Source organism: Aedes aegypti, chromosome 1 (assembly GCF_002204515.2).
Source record: "Aedes aegypti strain LVP_AGWG chromosome 1, AaegL5.0 Primary Assembly, whole genome shotgun sequence".
In the NCBI taxonomy this organism is placed as follows: domain Eukaryota; kingdom Metazoa; phylum Arthropoda; class Insecta; order Diptera; family Culicidae; genus Aedes; species Aedes aegypti.
This window is the reverse complement of record NC_035107.1, coordinates 90,233,450-90,253,861: the sequence shown is the minus strand read 5'-3', so window position 1 is coordinate 90,253,861 and position 20,412 is coordinate 90,233,450. Positions and strand designations below refer to the sequence as shown.

Sequence of the window (20,412 nt, the reverse complement as noted above, 5' to 3'; positions counted from 1 at the left end):
CGTGCAGTTTGTCCGAATGTGCGCATTTATTCCAACAACGTTTCCAACTGGGTGCATTAGAGGATTGTGGAACTCCCTGCATTCGCCGATGTTACACCGGATCTTGAACCGGCATTTCCCGTCGTGCTCGTTAAGGCAGACGTGACACAATTTTTCGCGAGTTGCCAATTTCAACCTTTCCGTATACCGCAGCTTCTTGAATTCCGCGCAATGCCGCAGGCGATGATCTGTTCGTCGGCATTTTTGGCAGGGCCCCAGCAACTTCTCCTCACTCGCGTTGACGGCCGGACTGCTGACTTCGGCGTGGGCATAAAGCCTACCTTTCTCCTTCGCTCTTAGCTTCTCGAAATGGGAACCTCCTCTTGGCTGATGCGATGGCTTGAACTCCACGTCAACGTTGGCGTCGCAGGCATCTGCCACAATGTCCATAAGGAAATCCGTCAGTGTCCTCAACGTTGCTTCACCGCGACCTCTCTGGTAATGGACCCACTCTCGTTTCTCACGGTCTGGGAGTTTAGCGACCAGCGATTTGATGAGTAGTGGGTTGACGAGATGTTGTCTCAGGTCAGCGGCCTCCAAATGACCACAGAGTTGCTCCACCGTATTTCCGAATGAAACAAAACTCCTTAGACTGTCCGGCTTTGGGGGATCCAAACGGTTAACCTTCTCCAATAGACTCTCCAGCAACTGCTCCGGCCGTCCGTAATGCCGTCGTAGCTTTTCGATCACCCGCGGGACCGACTCCGGGAGGAGAAGCTGGCCTGATACCAACTCCAGGGCATCTCCTTCCAGCGCCTCCTGCAGTCGCATCATGTTCTCGTGGTTCATATAACCACACGCATCGTTAGACGCGTTGTAGGCTGCATAAAACAGGGGCCACTGTGCTGGCTTGCCCGAGAACTTGGGGAGCTTGAATGTCAGGCCCTTTCTCGCAGCCAGCTGCGCCTTTGTCGGCCCTACTTGCCGACGCCCCAGCCCGTCTTGGCTCACACTGTCGACGTGACTCCTAATCGATGAAACTGAATTCCTCTCCATTCCCAGCCTCGAGCAAACCGGACTCTGCTTACTCGACTGATTCTTCTTACCCGCGTCGACAGGATAGTCGCAGTCATCTTCATCCTCCTTGTCTTCATCTTCGTCGGTGTCCTCGTCGGTATCCTCCGCCAGTCTTTTTAGGTTGGCCTTCGTCAGCTTCAACACGTTTTTGTTGATTTTTCCGGAAGGTTCTCCTGCTTGCGTACCGCTGCCGACGAGCTTTGACCCCGATTGTGGCACATGGGGGACCGAAAGCTCTTCCAACTTTTTGTCCATAGCCGCCATCTGCATCTCGAATGATTTTCGATTGGCTTCCATCCTCTGAATATGCTCCCTTTTACGCTGGAGCATTTCCGCTTGCCAAGCCTTTTGCTCCTCCTCCTCCTCAGCACGCATCTCCTCTTCCATTTCCATTTTCTTCCTCTCGAGCGCGCGCTGGAACTCCTTTTCCTTCCTTTTCAGCTGCATGGCCGCCTCCAGCTCTGCCAACTGCTGCTTTTGCCGATCCTCGAGTGCGCGCACCTTCGTTCCGACGTTGGACACGTTGGAACTTTCCGACTCGTTGGTTTGCTTCCGGTTGCGCGTCGGCTTTTTGCTGTCCTTCTGCTTCTGGTACTCCTGAGCCTTCTCTTGACAGGCTTCGCTTTTGCAGTACCACTTTTTAGGCAGCTTACCTTCCGTAAGGCCCACGCAGCGAACGTGGAACCAACCGGGGCATCCATCGCAACCGATCATCGCTTCGTCGCATGTCGACGGACCGCAGATCCCACACGGAGTTCCCGTGAGATCCAGGAGGGTTTGATCCTTCACGGATTCAGCATCGGAAGGCATCTTGGGGCAGGTCCGACTTCTCACAGGGACACTTGGTTTGCGTCACTTCTTTTTGAGATTGTTCCCGAGTGGGGAAACCAAAATTTTCCTCAGCAGCCAAGTTGTTTTCGGCGATGCTCAAAAAGAAGTGGTTTCCTTTTACTCTAGACTCCCTTTTACTCTTCCACTTTGTAGGTGTCGAACTAAGGTCCAACTACCCTATCTGCAATCAGCTGTTTTGGTCGTGTGATCTTCGCGTTCCAATCCACCGGACTGTTAGATTAACTACGATTTCCTATTGAAATAGTTTGTAGCAATCCCGATGGACTTCCCAGAAGGCACTTTACACACCGATTTTGACCTGTTGATCGCTAATTAACTACCGGATTAATATGTATTTCGCAATAAAATTCTCAAACAACCGACTTTAATTTGCAATGGCGTTAATTCACTATATTTCTCCCGCTACACTTTTGCTTTTATTTACTCCTGCTGCCTACTACTACTTCGAACCTGTTTTTTATGCTCTTACGCTAACCACTACCACCGCGTTGCGAACTGTTATGTTCAGAGGGATGACGTCCTATTTTTTCAATATGGAATTTGACAGCTTGAGCTGTGCCTCCTTATCGGGAGCATAATTTATACTCCAGAGTCAAATTCCACTCACACACCTATATGTTTCGGATGTTTACCTTTTCCTACGAAAGAAAACAGTACAAAACGCATGAAGCGCAACGAAGTCTGCTAAAGCTGATGATGGTAATGAGCTGCAGAAAAGCAAATGTTTCTTAGGGAAATCAAACCATAGATAACAGACAAAAAAGGAAGTGTGAATCAGTTTCTTCAGAATGAAACGCAAGTACATACGGAGAGAAAATAATGTAATGCGTTGAATTTGTGTGCCGTGGTTCATTTCCCCACATTTGCACCAGCTACTTTGTTGATGTGCACATTCGTGTGGGTGAGCTCCGCTATCGTTTTATAAGAGGCAACAGAAAAAGATACTCTTAGCAATCCCTTGGTTATGTTCCACTTATGCTCCGTAAGTAGGGGTGTCCAAGCGGCGTCGCAACAACAATAATTAGCTCTATCAAGTTAGATAACCTCTTATAGGCAGTTTTATGACCGACGGGCCCATTCTTGGAAAAGTTATTGAATTCGTTCTAAGAGCAGCAATAAAACTTGTATTATATTGAAACCTTTGTAACAATGAGAGATTCTCTATTCTTTCGCTCTCTTTCGATTATAACAGTGCAATACTAAAGCTGGAATCAACAGAGAAATAGTTTTTCCTGCTATAATGCAGATTCGAAACATTGTGCAGCGATCGTTGGAATCGTCCAAGGCAAAATAAAACCATGGAGGATTGATCGATTGGCAGCGGTTATGGCGCCGTGTGATCAAACCTCCCTTGGATTGGAGATTTGGTCTACCAATGACTGTCCCAAATGCCGCAATCTACCAATTGTGTGTGGTCTTTCGATCACGTTTTAAGATTGTTCGCAGCTCCGAGGTGTAACCGTTATGGGTGTGTCTCGAATCGTACGAAATGCATAAAATTCACCACCGGAACAAACTTTTTTAAGCTTCTCTGTTAAAAAGTGCGCTATTTTCATATTAAATTAGCAGACAAGCCAGAAAAGTAGGACCAGGAGGAAAATTTCCTGTTTCAATCAATCGATTAGAAACACACCCATAACACAGATACCGATCGTTGAGGCGGTTGCGATTATGGTTAAGATAAAAGTTATAAAAAGGGTAAGTCATGACGAGGAAGTACTTCCTTTTACATGGTTGGAACTGGTTTTGCTTTGGCGATAGGTTGAAAGTACTTTGCAGCGGTTCAAATAGATAAGTAACAGCATGCCCCATAGGCAGGAAAGGTACATAAACTAGCTCCGAGCGACGACTGACCCAACGACATTGCTATGATGTACCTGGCTAAGTAGCTCTATCTGGGAGTCATTCGAAGTAAAAGCGAAAGTTGGCACCGGTTGCCTTACCCCTCTGAGGTGAAGCTAAACACTCAGGCAAATGTACTTACGAAGTACGTAAAACTGCCTTTTGGAAATTAACTTTAAGTTTGAAAAAAGGTTTTTCATAAGGTTTATTGTGAAACATTAGGAAACAGAGAGTTTTCAAATTTAAGAAAATCATTATTCCACATTATGAAATTGTAATCAAGCTAACAAACATTCATAAACTTGTACAGCATTTCACAATGTAACGTATTATAATTAATAATGAAGCTTATGAAAAGTTTGTTCGTTCATTATGAATATCATAACAAACATATTGAAATTCATAAATCAAATAAGGAAATTCCTGACGTGGTTTATAAAACTCTATTCAGATTATTATTATATCAAATATTTCAGTACATTTCAGATAGCATGTAGATTTTTGTGAACATAACTTGGATTTTTGAAAATTTGCAAAACAGTGATGGTTCTTTTCCTTATAATAGATCCCTGACGATCATGAGGCAAACACTTGTGTTGCATTTTATGAAACCTTTCGAATGTTGAGTTTGGAGCTTCTCCATATGAACTAGTACATTTAACTTGGCCATTGCGTAATTCCTTACTTTTTTTAAATGATACACAAAGCGTTTTTGAAATGATTCATAAAGCGCATTACGAACTTCAGACTCAGCCATTATGAAAATCATAAAAGCTTTATGCTCTTAATTCGTGTTGTTTCATATGGCTTACCTTTTGATATTCCTATGTTCAGTTTCCTGAGTGTAGCAAGCTTCCAATAAGAGAGCAACTTTACGGCATAGAGACTCACAGTGATTGCAGCAGCAGCAGCAGCATCTGCACGACTGCTACCAACAAACCGATGAAGCATGAAATTGGGAAAGGTGTGTCCCGATGTCACCGGCTGATGCCACTTTCGACTGCACATGGGGCATCTAGGCAGCCAGCGGCGCCATGGGATATGTCTTTTCTCCCAAAAGGTTGAATTATTTATGGTGGTGCATTGCAATTTGGGCATTTGGGGTTGGCCATCCGAGGAGGAAATGTTTAAGTTGGATACTTCATATTTTTTTCGGAATCTGTATGGGAAATGTCTAGAGTCGATTGACTTAGGTATAGAGTAAGCGGTTTATGGACAAAAGGTCGAAAGACAAAACGTCGAAAGGACAAAAGGTCGAAAGACAAAAGGTCGAAAGGACAAAAGGTCGAATATGATTTGCATGGTGAGAATTTTTTCCTTCTTTGAAAAAAGATTTTCGACCTTTTGTCCCTTCTTTTTTGTTCTTCGACCTTTTGTCCTTTCGACCTTTTGTCTTTCGACCTTCTGTCCTCTCGACCTTTTGTCTTTCGACCTTTTGTCATAGATTCAGAGTAAGCTGAGGGAAATGTTCGACGTTAGTGAAATAATAAATATTCACACGAACATTTTAACAGTTCAACAGAAGCCTCACCGAATCTCGTTTTTAACTTCGTAAAAGTATGCATTACAATTTTCAAACTCGCCTATACAAGAGCTGATTGTACAAAGTCTGTTAGATATTTCGTAATTTTTGAATTCGTATCATTTAATATTTGGTTGTGAAACTAATACTCTAGATAAATACATAAAACAATTTGAATCATGTACTTGAACTATGCTTTGACTAACTAGATGTATTGCTATATCAACCATCCTTCTGTACCGCTCTGTAAATTTCGCCTATACAAAATGATTGATTGATGGTACAGGTAAACCTCCATGAGTCGATGTTCCATGACTCGACATCGACTCATGGAATCATACTAAAATGGTCCCCTCAAACAGCTTTTCTAAGCATTTCTGTTCCATTACTCGATATTTCCATGAGTCGATGGTCCCTTGAGATATCGACTCATGGAGGTTTGACTGTAATTCCAAACAAACATCTGAAGCAACGTTCTTGAAATTTCAGTCTGTCATAAACACATCATTTTCTGTCAAACTATCTATAGCTGACCAAACAACATTCACGCATTACCATTACTAGGTGCTTGATCGAATGTCACAAAGGTTCCCCGCCCAGTCCTAAACTGTGACATCTATTTCGAGACAGTGACATTTATCCTCAACTTCTTCTTGCTCAATCTGTACTGTTAATTCTTTGCCACCCATCCACCGACGAACCGTTTTGTGGTAAACTGCGCTGAATTTCGTACTATTACACCTGAATCTGCACTCTGTCACACCAACAGACCAAGTAACTAGTGTGAGATAAGTCGAGAGCAAACATACTGATTTGAATTCATCCCAATTGGCAGTGTTTCAATAGAATACTACAAACGATGTACTTCAATTATCAATGGATTGTATAGGTTTTCCAGAAAGTATGGACACGACTTGGACAATGAGAATCATAGTATTTTACTGCGTACGAAAATATATTTTCATATTTTTGTATCTAAATCGTCATCCGCTGGAATCGGATTTCTAGTTTCAATTCAGATTTCACAAAGGCTGGTAGCAGGGCTGGTAGCGAGTGTGTCTGGAAAATAGGAACTTTAGAGACCTCTTGCCTGAAAAATGAGACCAAACAGAAATCGAACAGGAATTAAAAAGAGACCAAGTCAGGACTAAACAGGAACCAAGAAAACAAAAAAAAACCGGAATCAGGAGATAATTTGAGGAATTTGATTCCTCGTATAATATGATCAGAAATTAAGCCAAGAATTTTTCTAAGACTTTTTTTGTTACTTCTTTGTGACATTCCTCCAATAATCACCTTCAAGAAATCATGAGTATCAGGTATCAGAAGGCCGGTTCCAGAGGCACGTTCCCCGCCATTTGGGAGATTTGTGCCATTGCAATATTTGAGTCTATTTCATCATCTACCCGATGGGAGATGAATGGGAATGGAAAGATGGGAGTAAATAGGAGTGGGGTCCTTTGAAGAGGGGAAGTCGCGTAAGCGAAATAATAGCATGTAGCTCCATACCACAATGGATTCAAACAGCGCCCTAAAAAGAGCACTGAAAAACGAATGAGCGTAAAGAGATCTTATAACTCATTACCACAGCAGGTTAAGAATAACAGAAGTTCATGAAGATTCAGGTTTCTGAAACCAGTTTCACCTAATAGGTGTTTATCAAGTAATTGGAATGGCAATTGCGCGAAAACTGAATATCCGACCAATGGATAACAACAGAGTTGTGACAGATTTTGTTACTTAGGTATTGCATTTATTCTAACAAAATGTGTTATAATTCTGGCTGGTTAGTAGTTAAAATAACAAAAATTATAACACAATTTCGTCTACAAGAAACAAAATTGAAACCAAATTGTTATAATTTAAACAAAAATATAAATTATGTCTCAAATCAAACAAAATTATAACTCATGTTGTTATTTTCCATAACAGAATTATAACAAAATTTAATGTCTTTATTATCATATTTTTTAAATTTTGATATAATTGTGATATGATTCTGTTGTAATCCACTCATAGGGTAGTGTTGTTCATCTGAAGCATTGCTAATTCAGACCAAAATGACCAGAAGAAAGTTATATCTACAGAATTATGAAAAATTCAAGGGTCATAACCTCATCAGCTCTTCGATAAGCTCTAACCCAATAGCAAGAATACATGAATAAATTCACAAACCAAATCACACAGTGACGTCTCGATGACGTCATAGCAAAATTATTTCCATCTCCCCATTAGCATTAGATTGGTATAAATTTGGCCTAGTCGATATTCCCTTTCTCTTTCCGTCGTCTGCTATGCCAAGTAAAAGCCCTTTGATTAGTCATCGCCACTACTCGGTTCGCATGGTAGTCGCCATCATCGTCTTGTTGTTTATCGTTTTGCACCACAGAACCGCGCACCGACCGACGACCGATCGCCGCCACCGGCAAAAGAAAGGGGCATCCATAGAGCTAAACGGGGCGGTGTACAGTCGGGTCTCTTACAAGACGCTGCCACCGACTTTCCTCCCATCGCGATTTATTGGCCGTGGAATAAAGATAATTTTTAATTTGCGCAACCTTGGCAATTTTCCATTTGTCAGGAAAATATGCCAACTGAAAACATTTGTTAAATATATCAACCAAGAATGGTAAACTACTCTCTGAAGGTTTCTTGATGGTGATGTAGAAAATTCCATCAACGCCAGGGGCTTTAATGTTTTTGATTTTATCAATAACAGGTCTCAATTCTTCCAAATCAGTCTCCCAGGAATTTTCAAAAACGTTCTCTCAATTGAGAATGCTTTCGAAATCCTAAGTAACTTGATTTTCAATTGGACAAATAAGTCTTGAATTAAAATTGTGCGCGCTTGCAACCTGCATAGCTAGTTTATAAGCTTTTTCGCAATTAGTTAGCAATAATTTGTTTTCCTATTTTAATGCCAAAATTGACTCTGAGTTTTTTTCAAAAATTTTGTTAATTTTCAAAAGGGCTTAAAGCCAGAGTCCAAATGAGAAAGATGATTTAATAAAAAAAATTGTTTCTTAATTGAGTAAAACATTTTTTCATTTTTTTTCTGCAGATCCTGCCGTATAATTTTCATAGCAAGATCGCAAGTTCGTTAAAATTGCGTTTTAAAAACGGGTCAAGAGTTTCATCGTCTATAATGACGGGTTCAAATTTTACTTCACATTTTGAAATTGCAATGCTTCTGGCTTCAACAATGGAATTTGTTAAAATTTCGAGAGCATTGTCAATATCAAGTTTTGTTTGTAAAGAAATGTTAACATCAAGATTAGAGTCAATATATGTTTCATATATATTTTAGTCGGCTCGAAAATAATTGAAAGTGGAGCTGATAGGATTGAGTATCGCTTCATGGGATATTTGAAATGTAACAGGGACATGATCAGAATCAAAATCAGCATGAGTAATCAGTTGGCTACAGATGACTAGAGTCTGTTAAGACCAAATCAATCGTAGAAGGGTTTCTAGAAGGAAAAACACGTAGGGCTATCAGGGTATTGAGTTGAGAAATATCCTGAAGAGCACTCATCAAACAAAATTCTGCCGTTGAAATTACTTTATGAATTATTCCATGATCGATGTTTGGCATTAAAGTCATCAATGACATAACAAAATTGACTAATTACGAGTCAATTTGCAAGTCAGCAAATTAACTTGCTGTCCAGAGCATTGAAAAGGTAAATAGGCAGCTATGAAAGTATATTTACCAAGCTGTGTTTCAACAGAAACACCTAAAGTTTCAAAAACTTGAGTTTCAAATGACGAAAAAAGTTGATGTTTTGTACGCCTATGAATGATGATTGCAACTCCCCCACATGCCCCATCAAGTCGATCATTACGATAAACAAAAAAGTTAGGATATCTTTTGAGTTTAGATCCAGGTTTTAAATAGGTTTCAGTAATTACTGCTATATGCACGTTATTAGCTGTAAGAAAATTAAACAGCTCGTCCTCTTTACCATTCAAATAACGAGCATTCCAATTTAAAATATTTTAATTACTATTCATTGGATCCATTAGAAAAACGTAATCCAATAACAATTTGATTTGTACATTTTACACCAACTTGAACTGCTTCAGTCATAGTGGTGGCTTTGAATATTGTATCAATCATTCACTCTTAAAAATAATGAAAATTACTCTGGACGTAATTCTGGTTATGACTGAATGACACATGATGTAATTGATGAAACGACACAAAAACGCGTCTATGAAGATGAATTGAACAAAAAATGTGATTTTACATGTTGAAGGACACGAAAACGATGGAACTGTGATCGTCATTTTCCGAATCAATCACTAACGTATTTGAAATTCGACACAAATGTACGTTATTCGGCTCGCTTCTTTTATGTGCATCCCAAAAGACGTAAATCACATTATTTTTTGGTACTGTGTTTGATTTAATTGTTCAGTTAGAAAAATAAAATCAGAGGCAGACATATCACTTGAAGTGGGTACATTATCTGATGATTTTCCCTTATAATTTTTGGTAGACGAAGAGGCGGAGTAGAAGTTTCCTTTGGCGGCAGGGTTTTTTTTTTTCATTTGATATGAAACAATTAGAACGGTTATTCGTAGTATGAAAAGGGCGGAACGAATAGGGGAGGAGTTCAAATTACCTGCTACGATATCGGCAAAGGATTTTCCTTTCCATTCGAAATTCAAAGATGCGAACGGCTACCCGACGGATTAAAATTAGTTTGTGAATGAGCATGATTATAATCTTCCTGATGGGTATCAAGCGATCGTTAACTGAATAATGAGCATTGTTCGATGCTCTACCAGGGAAATTCCGGAAATGACCGTTATCGTAACGGACATTACCGTTCATCTGCCTGGCACGAGCCTCGACGACTCGTCTACGCGGAAGGCAAGCCCAAAATTTGACCTATGATTGCCTCCGCAATTGGCGCATATGAACTTATCGGTATCTTCCTTAACTGGACAGACGTCCTTAGCGTGAGAAGAACCTCCGTAAATCATGAACCAGATTGGGTTCTCTTTTTCATAATGATTACTTCGACTGGGGAAAATCCAAGTAAATCATTTATTCCATTTTTGATCTCTTCATCCACCGACACTTGAGAGACCTTTCAAGACGACTTTGAACAAACGTTTAGTTTTGTCGTCATGAGTAAAAAATTTGTGCTTCTTCTCTTCAAGTTGTTTGAGAAGAAGTTCGCGATCTTTAAGAGTGTCCAGCAAAACGCGACAGTCTCTTTTCTTTGCGATTTGGAAGGAGACCTTGAATACCCTAATGGAGTTTAAGATCTCCTGCCTAAATCCCCCAAATTCGGAACAACTGACCACGTTAGGTGGCACTCTTTGCTTCCTCACTTGTATCAAATACCCTGGGCTAGAGGCTGCTTCGATTTGGTAATCGGAAAATTTGTCTAGAGCATCGAACTGATTGCTCATTTCGATGCAACTATCAACATTATCCATTTCACCCTTTGCATTCCGGAGAAACGTCCTTTCTTCCATTTTTTCCACGTTTAGAAAAGTGTAGTTAAGTAAAACAACACAAACATGTTCCTCATGTAGCATTCACTAAATTATATTCATACATCACCCAATATGACTTATTACCTATAGAATTTCTTCTGAATCTATTGGGTATAAGTGGGTGGCAGCGTCCTACAGGAGATCTCACTGTTGTTGCGCGTGTCTTATCTGCACTTCTTGACGTCTGATTGCGCTTGCAACCTTATACACATACAACGCAAACCATCAGAATGGTTTCAATTTGATCACTTTAGAGACCGGGTTCAAGCGGACAGGAAAAGGCCCGTTAACGCTGACTTGACTGTATAGCATTGCCACCGCCATCCGACATAATGTGCCTCTCTATACGGTTTACTGTAGTGTTTGCGGTTGATAGGGCCCGCCAAGTCTCGTGTGTGAAATACTGTGTGCCATACTTAAACGGCCATTTCCGTGACGAAACAATTTGTAGTAGTGCGGGGAGAGAATCTTTGAGTTTCATTCGTTCATCTCGAGAAAGCTAGAAGCTAGTAGCAGCGCGAAAAAAGTATCACACATCTCACGAGATGCAAATGGGAACGAATGGGAAGAACCTCACGCACCGCCTTGCTGCTGCTTCACGTTTCCGTGTATCGGCAACGACGAGAACGTCCTCCCAAGCGACCGACCGTCCAATGCAGTGTTTCCCAAACTTTTTGGACTTTCGATCCCTTAAGGCTAATAGTTTTTTGAATCGTCCCATGATTTGAAGTTTTAATATCTGATTCAATCTCTATGTACTTCGCTGAGCATGAGCATGGTTGATCGCCCGCAGTTGTTCTCCTTTATTGCACGACGAGAACATCTATGCTTACACAGAGAACCAAGATACGCTACTCAGGATCAGTAGCATTTCCAATGTGGTGCTCTCATTATTATAACAATAACGGCGCCGGCTACGTCCGAGTGCAGTTCAATTTGGTGATGGGAGGGAAATGTTGACGTGTTACTTGCTTTATGGAAGCCGAGGAGTCCTCTGTACTTCCACAAGAAAACACTGCAAGTTTGGATATGGGAACGGATTCGTTTTGATAAACGATAAAGATATAATTTGATCCAGATTTCGTTGCTCGCTCCACAGGAGCATGCAACAGAAGGGCAAATTCGCCCACTTTGGAAACCACTGGTCCAATGTTTGTAAATACATGCTCATAAAAATCACCAGAACGAAGCAACATCGGGACAAGGGGTGTTTATGTGTGCGCGAAAATTTCTCGCGAAAAGTGCCTGATCATATAGCGGTCTGCCCTGCCCCGTTGTGCCATATGGGAACGAACGAACGAACGAATTCTCGCACTTAGTCGCCGTTTGAGATTTGAACCGTGCGTCGTCGTCTTCGTCGTCGCGAGTTACGTTCGGGAAAAAGTTCTACTTTAGGCTTTTCGGCAAGATGAAAATGGATTCATACGAATCGGCAGGTTCGGTGACGTAATCAATAACGTTCGGCAGTTAATTACCGGTTGGAAGGTGAATAATCCCTAATTGGTTCAAGAATCGATTCCGAAGAACGGATAAAGTGAAGGTGTTGTTATTGACTAACAAGCGAAAAAGTGTTGGATATTTATAGAAATGAAATGTAGCAATTATTATAACAACAAGGATCTTTTCGTAATGGAAATTTTCTTGGCTGCACTGGACGTAGAGTATCAATCTGCCACACGATATACGAATACGAAGAAAGCTCTATAATGGTGAAAGTACTCATTAAATTGAGAAGAGGTTCTGTGCCCCTTGAGGACGTAATGCCAAGAAGAAAGAAAAAGTGTCGGCGCTGTCGGATGATTCTTCGTCAAAGCAAATCTTTGTGTTCTTGATTTGAAAAAATGCCAGTGCAACCCAGTTGGCGGCTTAGCAATGGGCTCAAGTGTACGATTCGTTGCGCAAATGTCTATGTCACAGGAAGGCGAAAAAAAAATCGGAGCAACAACGGGGACGTGTGGCATAAAAATTCGAGTCAGGCGACGTAAAATGATGATTAAGAGTAATGCTCAAGGAATTCATTACTTTTGGGCCGATGTACATTAGTAACTGTAAAGTGATCTGCTACCACCAATGGTTGATGAGCAAAATGTAATCAGTTAGGTTCCAATTCCATCAGCTCTTATTAAACAACTATTTTTTCCACTATCGGCTATCTTCAATATCAGATTAGGATATTGCATGGATTTTTTTTCCTGTTATTTCGTTTATTCGGTTGAAGTTTTTGATTTTGGCAGACAACAGAAACACAATTTACTGATATGATTTATCTGGTCAGACTAAAAACAAAATGGCGCATGATTTTTTTGATTAGTATTCTCAAAATAACGTAGGAAACAATGTCGGCATGAAATTTTGGCAGTGCATTACAAATATACTCAATTTCATTATCACAAAATTTGAAAAATTTCACACTACCGGCTAAAAAGTTAAGCGCCAGGTGAAATCGCTCAAAATAATAGTAGTTTTTCTTTTGTAAATTTTTGTTCAGCAACAATTTTATTTCAAAAAAAAATTGGCTTGTTTATACATTCATAGCTTAGTTGGAAATGGTTGAAATGATGAATAAAGAAAAATTCAAAAACTCAAAATACAGCAGATCTCGCATAACTTCTGATCTCGCCCTAAAAGCCATTGGTAACCATGTGTGTAGCTCGTTGTTTCTGAGCATTTGAATGGATTTTCACGTTATTTAACAACGCTATGGGAAAGTAAGGATCATTATCTACCTGCCCGTGATGTTGGTTTGGATGCTTATTCTTTTTTTTTGCTCAGAAACAACGAGCTACACACGTGGCTACCAACGGCTTTTAGGGCGTTATCTCAGAGTATGCGAGAGATATTTAAATTATTAAATCTACTATCATTTTGAGCGATTTCACCTGGTGCTTTACTTTTTAGCCGGTAGTGTGAAAATTTTCAAATCTTGTGCTAATGAAATTGAGTATATTTGTAGTTCACTGCCAAAATTTCATGCCGTTTGCTCATATGGAAACAAAGTTACAGCATGCCAAAGTTGAGCATTTTGTATGAAAATCGTCTTTCACTACTATTATTCTGAACACAACTGTACCAAAAAGTAAGAAAGCATTTTGTTTTTTATACCACAAAATTTCAAAAAAGAAAGCTTTGCATGTTCAAATGATAATTTCAATGCAAGAAGATTAACCCTTAAAAGGCGTGGACTCCCTTTTTTGCATTAATTCTCAAAATTTGAACAGTTTTCGACCGGGAATTTAGTGCACGCACACCACCTATTCCACCAGTGATTCTTGTTAAAATTTAAATATATTTCGAATGTGAAAGTATTTGAATATAGTATGATCCACGTTCTATTATCACTTTGGCATGTTCAGATATAGGAGGCCGGAAGTCTTAGTATGTGATCCAGGAGTGCCAACCCAAATCAAATGTTGAATAACACATTTTTTCAAATTAAAACTTTTAGTTATAAGTTGGGACATTCTGGACGTAAGGGGACCATTTTAGGTTGTGTTTAGTAGCCTCGATATTTCGTTTCTTAATTGTAATTCATATTTTGAACGAAATATGAATAGGCAAATAAATGAAGACTAGAAAAAATTCTCATCACGAGAAATATAATATTCAACTTTTTCGTGAAAGTAAAACAATTGGAATCTAAATTTGAGTGTTTTGAATATATTCGATCATTGTACTGAAACGCAGGTTTAGTAACAACGTTCCAATTATTTATTTTTGAAATTTTGATTCTGATGATGAGAATCCCATAAAGTTTCTGATTAATCTTCTCAGGGATCTTTCTCATCAGTATTTTCTCAAGATGCTTATTAGATTTCTCGTAGGATTCTCATCAGAATCGTTTCATGATTCTAATCAGAATTCTAGCAGGAATCTCATCAGCATATTCGCGGGATTCACTTATAATTCCTTACAGTATTCACATCAGCTGCCTCGCAGGATTATCAATTAAATTCTCTAAGGAATCTCTTCAGAATTTTCTCAGGGTACTCTCAGAATTTTCATCACAGAAGCATCCTCTTGGGATCATCATCAAAATCCTCTTGGGAGTCTTATCAAAATTCTCTTAAGATTCCCATCAAAATATTTCAGGGATTCTCTTTAAAATCCTCTCAGGTTCATCAGCATTTTCCCAGAATAAACATCAAACTTGTATCAAGTTCTTCATTGGAATTATTTGAAAATTCTCTTTTCCAGGAATCTAATAAGAATCCTCCCAAGATTCTCAAAATTTCCTCAGGATTCACATCAGAATTCTCTCGGAATGCTTATCAGAATCCTCGTACGATTGACATCAGAAATCTTGCCAGGATTCTCATCAGGAATGTTTCAAAGATCACATCAGAATTCTCTCACGATTCTCATCAGAATCGCTCCAGGATTTCAACAGCAACGATGTCGAATCTGCATCAGATTCGTTCCAGGATTCTTGTCTCTCCCTTCCAAATCAATTTTCAGAATACTCCTTTTAGGATTCCAACCACACTTCTTTAAATATTTCCTTAAAAATCCTTCCAGGGTTCTCCATATAAAGTTTCAAGGATTATTCAAAGGATCTTTCCAGGGTTCTCAACAGAGCCCATCCTTCCAAAATACTTATCAAAATTCATCCAGAAGATTCATCGAAATCCTTGAAATATTTGCAGCAGATTCCTTTCTAGTCCTAGATTCCTTTCGTCAGAAACATTGCGAAGAACTCATCTGAAATCAGGATCATTATAATATTTCCTGGATTTTCATCAGAAACCTTCCAGTATTGTCACCATAAACTGTTTTTCATCAGAAACCTTACAGGATTCTCGTAAGAAACCTTTACGGGATTTCATCAGAAATCTTTCCTTGGCGTTTATTTGGAGACATTTCAGGCATCCTTAAATGAATTCCCAGTTGAACTCTTAAAGAAACCTAAACAGACAATTTCCATGTAAAATCCTAAGAAATTCCCGGAGGCATCTTTGGAGGAGTTGTCAGTTGATTTTTTAAGATCGATTGAACAATCACTGGCAAAATTCTTGATGATCTGTTAGATAATTTCTGTGATTTTCCTTGGGAAAATCGAGGTTGAATTGACGAAATTCCTTAGGAAAATTCTGGGAGGATTTCCGTAAGAAATAATCACTAAATAAACTCCTGAATAAATTTTCGGAATAATTTCCGAAACTTTGGGCAAATACCTGAATTTATATCTGATGAGGTTCCCAGAGAAAACCATGAAAAATACATACAGTAATATGGGCAGTCAGTAATACTAGCACTAGCATTAAAAAAAAACTTTGATCTTGGGGAAATGTCTGCTCTAATTCTATGATGAGCTATCGAACTCTACTCTTCTGGTTCCTATTGAGTTCGTCGTTTTTCTGATTCCAGTTTGGTATTTTTTTCGGAATGTTTTTTGTTTCTGTACGGTATCTTTTCTAAAGTTCCTATTTTCAAGGCACACAGTCGCTATAGGTCCTGCAATCAAAGTATTCTGCCAATAAGCCATATGGGTATATCCAACAGCTTGTTCCACAAGCGATGATTAACATTAAAATCTCCAATGGCAAAACAATTGAACTTATTGCAAGCCAATTTCCCCAAGCCAATTTGAAGCAGATGCACTTGCGGTCTAGTGCATTGAAAAGCTATGAAAGCTAAAAAAGTATATTCAAATTTTGGTTTCAAATGACGGAAAAAGTTGATGTTTACCATTTTGCGCTAGGAAGTCCACCACAAATTTCTTCTCGAATTCAACTTATGATTCTATGAGAAGAAGGAAATCGAATCATAGTCCAACAATTTCAATTTAAAAATCTCAGCTAAAAATGCGACCTCTTTTCAATGTTTTTGACTTAAAGCTAGAAAATTTTGAAAGCTCTGTACATGTTTATGTACTTTGATATTATAAGCAGGGGTTGAATTCTGAGAAAATTGAAAGTATCTCTCACTTATCGCTCTCTGTAACAATCATGATCCGCAACACATCATGAGTGTCTGTTCATCTCTACTGCTACAGCTCTGATTATATCGGGGGGATAATAGTGCATAATAAAATCCATTTAAACAAGCTTTAAACGTGGTGGGCACTATTGCTATAGGATGCTCAGGGATTGTTCGTCATGCCTGTGATGTAAAGCACCTACCCCGAATGGTAAATATGTGAGAAAAATGGGTTTCATCATCGCTCTCTTTTTGGGGCTCTCCTTTGCTAACATTTATCAAGCTTGTTACAACTTGCGAAACATTGCCGATCATAAACCGATACAAATGTAATGTTTTTGTTCGCTTGCTTTGTTCGTGCTTCGAAATCAATTGAAAACGAATTCAGTGATACCTGCTTATAAGTTTTTGGAAGAATGTTAAATTTTGCTTGTTAAAAGTTTTTTTCAAGCATTTTTTTAGGTCTTGGAATTTTTAACATCCGTTGATTCTCTAAATACAAATTGCAAATAAAACAATTCAGTAGATATCAGGACAATTTTACGAAACACGCACTTTGAAAACTGACAGAAAAAATCCAAATAAGTCCTTTTTTAGTCCTGACTTTAATTAATCGGAAAACATGTAACTTTTTCGTGACCTGCAAATTCTGCGATTCAATGCTGTCGAAAACAACGAAAGAAAATGAAGTCCAACCAGGGCGAAATTTGCTCGGTATCGCAACCGACAAATATCCCTCTATTGGCGTGTGGCAGTTAGCAGTTTATCAACAACGGCATAACGAGAGACGTATACTCCACGGTATACCATATTTTTCCCGTTGAGCGTATAGTACGTTCGTGCTGTGTGCCATGAATTTATAATGGCCTCCACGGACCATTACTTTGGGCTTTTGGTAGGAACGTACCGACCATGCGTTCTCAAGGACTGGCCACACTCAAGGTGAAGGAAGTAGGGCTGTTAAGCTAGTTAGGGAAAAATAGATGGCGATACAAGTGCTGGAAAAACTTCGAACCTGTGTGAAATAATGGTGTTGATTGATGTCTGCAGATTAATTTGGAACCCCGATAGAAATAGTGTTCTCTCGTTGCCTTGTGGTAACGTTCGCGGCTAGCTATGCCGAAGGTGTATGGATTCGATTCCAAATTAGTAGAGGATATTTTCATAATGGAAATTTCCTTTACTTCCCTGGGCATAAAGTATCTTTGTATCTGCCACACTATATACGAATGCAAAAATGGTCAGTCGACAACTCAGTTAACAACTGGAAGAGCTCTTAGATCACAAGCTGAGAAGCAAGCTCTGTCCCAGTAGGGACACATTGGAAGAAAAAACGTTGTAAGAGTGCACGAAAAATTTGGTGGTGGCGATTCATCGTAATCGTCAATCTGGAAGATGTTAGACGAAAACCAGAGTGCGCAGTGAAGCGCGTTGGCGGTTTGTTGGACTTAACTGTGTTTCACGTCATACATCATAGCCCAAAGTGATGGAAAACTGGTGGAGCATTTCTTCATCAGTGTGGGCAGGAAGTTAGTCGGCGCTGCCTAATTGATGCAATCGGGTTAATTCTGTATGGGAGAACCACTTTTCTCTTCCTCTACACAGCAACAAATAAATTGTAATATCACATGATTCTAGTAGCAGCACATCCGTCCTGTCGCAACTATGGTGTACAATACATATTTTAAACGTTCAAAATCAGCTGACGGTAGTTGAAAATCCAAGTCTAGTAATAGATAGAATCGATTTCAGAAATTAACAAAAAAAATGTAGAAGCTTGAGCAAAATCTAAACCTTATTCTAGTGAGTGGGAGCCATGCCGGATACTTCACGGCCATCTCACCATGCTGAAAGAATTGCTTTCACTTGAACTTACATCCTTCAGCGTGGTGAGATGGACGAGAGTTATCGGAGGTGGTTCTCACTCGCAATAACAGTATTCAATTCCCGCTCAAACATTCACATCTTTTTCTATAATTTCTCAAACCGGATCTATTGATTGCTAAACCTGGACTTTCAACCGTTTTCAACTTATTTTGTACGTTTAAAAGACGGGACGAGACTGATGTGCAGCTACTAGAATGATGTGATATTACCTTTTTTTTGCTGTGTACAAGCGTAGAGTTTATTCGCATCGCACTGGAAATGGACCTCATTCTGAGTGCGGTTTGCTTTCCTAGGGTATTCAGTGGTAGCAATAATCGCCTCAATTGATTTGACTTTCAGATGATGGCGATGGCGATGATGGCGACGACGACGCCGTTGGTTGTGGTAATAAAATATGAAAGTATATGCAGTTTGGAATTTAGCTCTTGCACGGTGGAGCAAGTGTGAGAGAAAGGGTGTTCAGTAACTAATACCCACACAGAATGGGGAATTGGTTTGGGTGACTAAATCATTTAACCCTACCATAATTTGTCATTCTATGTGACGGTAAACGTAGGATATAAGGGGTAACATTCTCCGATGAGGCAGTGCATAAATTCAATCACATAGGAACTTCAGTCAACTCTTTTTAACTCGATGTTGAGAAACCATCGAATTAGGGAGATCAGGCATTGCAAAATTCGTTCTCAATTGATTTCGAAGCACGATTAAAGCAAGCGAAGAAAATAAATCGCATCTGTATCGGTCCATGATCGGCAATGATTTGCAAGTTGTAACAAGCTTGATAACCACCATCTGCGAGAAAAATCTCCAAAGAGAGAGCAATGATGAAACCCATTTTTCTCGAATATTAACCATTGGGGGTAGGTGTTTTACTTCATTGGCATGATAGACAATCCTCGAGCATGCTATAACGATTGTGCTCCCTAGATTCGGAGCTTGTTTAGATGGATCTTATCATGAACTGTTATCCTCCCGATACAGTCAGCAGTAAACGATAAACAGACTCTCATTATGTGTTGCGGATCATGATTGTTACAGACAGCGATAAGTGAGAGACACTCTCAATTGTCTCAGAATTCGAACCCAGAGGTATACACAGTCAGTGACAAAAGCTAGTAACCAAAAAATGCTGTTTTCCCATTCAAAAGTAGTCCGAATTGAATCCTGAAATTTGATTGACGAACTAAATACCTGAAGTTTTGCCTGTAGTGCATTCATTGAGGTCCAATAATTTTTCATAGAGTTTTAAATGATTGTTCAAAGACAAAAGTATTTTATCGAGAGTTTATTTTTTTATTCAATTTTCAAAAACTGTTAGTTGTGAGTGGTTGATGTCTTCTACCAAATTGTGTAACATCAGAATGTGAACAACTTTGCAAAACAAATTGACAACCCACAATTTAATGTTTTTGAATGACTGTATTATGCAAAATCAGTGCAAGTGCATTTCAAGAGAGAGTTATGTAATTCATTTTGAAATATTGAATGAATTTCTGTAGGAATTCTGTAACAAATATTAACAGTGGGAAGTATTTTGAGCCTTCTACACCTACTTGTCCCATGTTCTATGTAAACCTTATGGGCTCTTTAGAGAAATTTGAATTAAAAATCGTGCCAAAATCGGAACCCACTTTTTTAACTTCGAGAGAATCATATGGACGTTGTTATCATCATCATTATGGAACCAAATGATTGCCAGACTTCCGAACGGTCAATTTCGAAGTAGATTTCCGAAGGATAAATAAATAAATAAATAAATAAATATGCTGTAATTCTATAGACCCGTCATATTAATCGTGACAGACCTTCCACACACTTTT

At 39.3% G+C, this 20,412-nt stretch overlaps 1 protein-coding gene across 6 annotated transcripts in view; it reads left to right on the top strand.

Moving 5' to 3' along the window:
• Positions 1–20,412, top strand: part of LOC5574982 — a 157,758-nt gene that overhangs the window by 89,246 nt on the left and 48,100 nt on the right. For 3 of the 6 annotated variants that reach the window (XM_021842032.1, XM_021842027.1, XM_021842025.1), the window contains exon 1: positions 12,095–12,271. The exons of 2 other annotated variants lie outside the window; for them this stretch is intronic. The gene's annotated coding sequence lies outside the window, so the exon portion shown is untranslated. Of the gene's footprint in view, positions 1–12,094; positions 12,272–12,303; positions 12,327–20,412 lie in introns of those variants that run through there. One more of the 6 variants, XM_021842029.1, reaches the window with a different exon arrangement.